The following is a 5,000-nucleotide window of genomic DNA, read 5'->3' on the forward strand; positions in this document are numbered from 1 at the left end:
TATTGCGCCTTAACCTAACCCATATTGTACCTTAACCTAACCTATATTGTACCTTAACCTAACCTATATTGTACCTTAACCTAACCTATATTGGGCCTTAACCTAACCTATATTGGGCCTTAACCTAACCTATATTGGGCCTTAACCTAACCTATATTGGGCCTTAACGTAACCCACGTTGCGCCTTAACGTAACCCACGTTGCGCCTTAACGTAACCCACGTTGCGCCTTAACGTAACCCACGTTGCGCCTTAACGTAACCCACGTTGCGCCTTAACGTAACCCACGTTGCGCCTTAACCTAACCCATATTGCGCCTTAACCTAACCCATATTGCGCCTTACCCTAACCCATATTGCGCCTTAACCTAACCCATATTGTGCCTTAACCTAACCTATATTGTACCTTAACCTAACCCATATTGTACCTTAACCTAACCTATATTGTACCTTAACCTAACCTATATTGTACCTTAACCTAACCTATATTGTACCTTAACCTAACCCATATTGCGCCTTAACCTAACCCATATTGCGCCTTAACCTAACCCATATTGCGCCTTAACCTAACCCATATTGCGCCTTAACCTAACCCATATTGCGCCTTAACCTAACCCATATTGCGCCTTAACCTAACCCATATTGCGCCTTAACCTAACCCATATTGCGCCTTAACCTAACCCATATTGCGCCTTAACCTAACCCATATTGTACCTTAACCTAACCCATATTGTACCTTAACCTAACCTATATTGTACCTTAACCTAACCTATATTGTACCTTAACCTAACCTATATTGTACCTTAACCTAACCTATATTGGGCCTTAACCTAACCTATATTGGGCCTTAACCTAACCTATATTGGGCCTTAACCTAACCTATATTGGGCCTTAACCTAACCTATATTGGGCCTTAACGTAACCCACGTTGCGCCTTAACGTAACCCACGTTGCGCCTTAACGTAACCCACGTTGCGCCTTAACGTAACCCACGTTGCGCCTTAACGTAACCCACGTTGCGCCTTAACGTAACCCACGTTGCGCCTTAACGTAACCCACGTTGCGCCTTAACGTAACCCACGTTGCGCCTTAACGTAACCCACGTTGCGCCTTAACCCAACACACGTTGCGCCTTAACCCAACACACGTTGGGCCTTAACCCAACACACGTTGGGCCTTAACCCAACACACGTTGGGCCTTAACCCAACACACGTTGGGCCTTAACCCAACACACGTTGGGCCTTAACCCAACACACGTTGGGCCTTAACCCAACACACGTTGGGCCTTAACCCAACACACGTTGGGCCTTAACCCAACACACGTTGGGCCTTAACCCAACACACGTTGGGCCTTAACCCAACACACGTTGGGCCTTAACCCAACACACGTTGGGCCTTAACCCAACACACGTTGGGCCTTAACCCAACACACGTTGGGCCTTAACCCAACACACGTTGGGCCTTAACCCAACACACGTTGGGCCTTAACCCAACACACGTTGGGCCTTAACCCAACACACGTTGGGCCTTAACCCAACACACGTTGGGCCTTAACCCAACACACGTTGGGCCTTAACCCAACACACGTTGGGCCTTAACCTGCTCTGTAATTGTCATACGACGCGTTAAATTAGTGTGGTGTTGCCTAACTGCAACCCCCGCAATATAGTTTGCTACTCGCACTGCCTGGTCCCCAGAGTATCGCTTCATGTTAAACACCTTGCAGCTATACACTGTAATGCGGATGGCAGCAGGACGTACATGCTCAATGCCCTTCGCAGTTGTTCATTGGCATTTGCATGGCGAAGCACAGCCTACGTTGTGGTACGGCGTGTGTCAACTGTCCGCTGATGTTGTACGTCCAAATCACACACTGTACTGCACATTGGTCCTCATGTACTGAATGATACATCGTGGTACATGTGTGACCGTACCACGACTGCGCCAACAACGGCGAACCATACGGTCCAAATATTGTGCACTCAGCTACGTGTCGTCTCCCTATAAGAGCTGGATTGCAGTATGGTATGCCGTGGATGGCGATCAGCATGAGCCGTCTGTTGATGTAGTGGCGCGTGTTGTCAGACGTAGTCGTCTCTTCTCACACACCGTGATAGCATGGTGCACTGCGTTCCACATCTGCGACATGCGACAGAGGCCGGTTGACAGTCGTTCGCGCAATGGACATCGCATACGTACGGGGGCCACCTTCCACGTGTTCGCGAAGCGTGCACATGTTGTTGCGTGTATGTGGGCAGACATAGTGTGTCGTGACACCTGACACAGGCATGCAACAATCGTTGAATTTGCAAATGGCGATGGACGTCTACGTTTGCTGGTGACGTTACGCAAATGAACAACTGGTAAACGGTTGTGGTGCGGTTGTTCTCGCTAGAGGTGAATCAGTGATGGCGACGATCGGTTGAGCTACCAACCGGTTGTTTCAGCGATACCCACCATGCCCACGAACGTGAATGGCAAGTGGGTGTGAAGCGATACGCGGCGGTGGCTGGGTGGGACCGTCCCCGGCCGGTGAGGGGGGGCCTCCCGGCGTGCTGGCCGCGCGGTGCGTGGGCGCACGCGCTACAGCCGGCTGGTGGGGGCGGCCAGTGGCAGGCGCGCCGGCCGACGGAGGCGGCAGGCGGCGCAGCTGCGCGCCGGCGCACCCTGCACGCGGCGCCGTGCGGCCAAAGTAGGTCCTCGCGGGCCCGGTGCGAAGCGCGGTGGACATCTGCAGTGTGCTGGTCCGATTGAGGACTGTGTGCGCTGAGGATGCGCCGCCGCCCGGCGCTCGGCGCCGCGACGCCGTCTGCTGCTCGGTCGCCTCTGCGGTTCTCGCAGGTGGTTTGTATCGCAGCTGTGCGGACGTGTTGGCGCGTGCGCTGTGCTGGGAGAGTTCGCTTCGGCACCCAAGTGGGGCTTTTGTCCTTCTGTGGCGCTGGCGTTGGAGCTGCCGGCCACCGTAGGTGGCGCGTGTTGTCTCCCGCCGGCAATGCCACGACAGCACGCTCCCGGGCCTCTGTCGGCAGCGGCAAGCTCAGTTGGGAGCACGGGTGGTCGCACCTAAAGCGTCTACTCGCCAAACTCCGGGCGATTGCGCCTCTCTCGAACCCGACCAAGTACTTAGGACGGCGCTGCGCGCCGCCGGGACCTGAGAGGGTTTCGAGGTGTATTGTGCAGGGGAGCTCAGCCTCCTCCTGTTTGCAGAATAATTGAGCGGACGCTTGCGTGTTCGCGCGGGCCCCCGGGACACACTCCCGGGCGGCCGGCTGCTCAGCTCTAGTTGACGCAGCTCCCTGGTTGATCCTGCCAGTAGTCATATGCTTGTCTCAAAGATTAAGCCATGCATGTCTCAGTACAAGCCGCATTAAGGTGAAACCGCGAATGGCTCATTAAATCAGTTATGGTTCCTTAGATCGTACCCACGTTACTTGGATAACTGTGGTAATTCTAGAGCTAATACATGCAAACAGAGTCCCGACCAGAGATGGAAGGGACGCTTTTATTAGATCAAAACCAATCGGTCGGCTCGTCCGGTCCGTTTGCCTTGGTGACTCTGAATAACTTTGGGCTGATCGCACGGTCCTCGTACCGGCGACGCATCTTTCAAATGTCTGCCTTATCAACTGTCGATGGTAGGTTCTGCGCCTACCATGGTTGTAACGGGTAACGGGGAATCAGGGTTCGATTCCGGAGAGGGAGCCTGAGAAACGGCTACCACATCCAAGGAAGGCAGCAGGCGCGCAAATTACCCACTCCCGGCACGGGGAGGTAGTGACGAAAAATAACGATACGGGACTCATCCGAGGCCCCGTAATCGGAATGAGTACACTTTAAATCCTTTAACGAGTATCTATTGGAGGGCAAGTCTGGTGCCAGCAGCCGCGGTAATTCCAGCTCCAATAGCGTATATTAAAGTTGTTGCGGTTAAAAAGCTCGTAGTTGGATTTGTGTCCCACGCTGTTGGTTCACCGCCCGTCGGTGTTTAACTGGCATGTATCGTGGGACGTCCTGCCGGTGGGGCGAGCTGAAGGCGTGCGACGCGCCTCGTGCGTGCTCGTGCGTCCCGAGGCGGACCCCGTTGCAATCCTACCAGGGTGCTCTTGAGTGAGTGTCTCGGTGGGCCGGCACGTTTACTTTGAACAAATTAGAGTGCTTAAAGCAGGCAAGCCCGCCTGAATACTGTGTGCATGGAATAATGGAATAGGACCTCGGTTCTATTTTGTTGGTTTTCGGAACCCGAGGTAATGATTAATAGGGACAGGCGGGGGCATTCGTATTGCGACGTTAGAGGTGAAATTCTTGGATCGTCGCAAGACGAACAGAAGCGAAAGCATTTGCCAAGTATGTTTTCATTAATCAAGAACGAAAGTTAGAGGTTCGAAGGCGATCAGATACCGCCCTAGTTCTAACCATAAACGATGCCAGCCAGCGATCCGCCGCAGTTCCTCCGATGACTCGGCGGGCAGCCTCCGGGAAACCAAAGCTTTTGGGTTCCGGGGGAAGTATGGTTGCAAAGCTGAAACTTAAAGGAATTGACGGAAGGGCACCACCAGGAGTGGAGCCTGCGGCTTAATTTGACTCAACACGGGAAACCTCACCAGGCCCGGACACCGGAAGGATTGACAGATTGATAGCTCTTTCTTGATTCGGTGGGTGGTGGTGCATGGCCGTTCTTAGTTGGTGGAGCGATTTGTCTGGTTAATTCCGATAACGAACGAGACTCTAGCCTGCTAACTAGTCGCGTGACATCCTTCGTGCTGTCAGCGATTACTTTTCTTCTTAGAGGGACAGGCGGCTTCTAGCCGCACGAGATTGAGCAATAACAGGTCTGTGATGCCCTTAGATGTTCTGGGCCGCACGCGCGCTACACTGAAGGAATCAGCGTGTCTTCCTAGGCCGAAAGGTCGGGGTAACCCGCTGAACCTCCTTCGTGCTAGGGATTGGGGCTTGCAATTGTTCCCCATGAACGAGGAATTCCCAGTAAGCGCGAGTCATAAG

At 53.3% G+C, this 5,000-nt stretch overlaps 1 non-coding gene across 1 annotated transcript in view; it reads left to right on the top strand.

The window, feature by feature from the left end:
- Positions 1–3,292: 3,292 nt before the first annotated feature.
- LOC124558561 overlaps positions 3,293–5,000 on the top strand; it is a 1,910-nt gene continuing 202 nt past the window's right edge. Inside the window, exon 1 of the ribosomal RNA XR_006968818.1 lies at positions 3,293–5,000. This exon is cut by the window's right edge and continues 202 nt beyond it. This is a non-coding gene — a ribosomal RNA (small subunit ribosomal RNA).

The sequence above is a fragment of the Schistocerca americana genome, unplaced genomic scaffold (assembly GCF_021461395.2).
Source record: "Schistocerca americana isolate TAMUIC-IGC-003095 unplaced genomic scaffold, iqSchAmer2.1 HiC_scaffold_1013, whole genome shotgun sequence".
In the NCBI taxonomy this organism is placed as follows: Eukaryota; Metazoa; Arthropoda; class Insecta; order Orthoptera; family Acrididae; genus Schistocerca; species Schistocerca americana.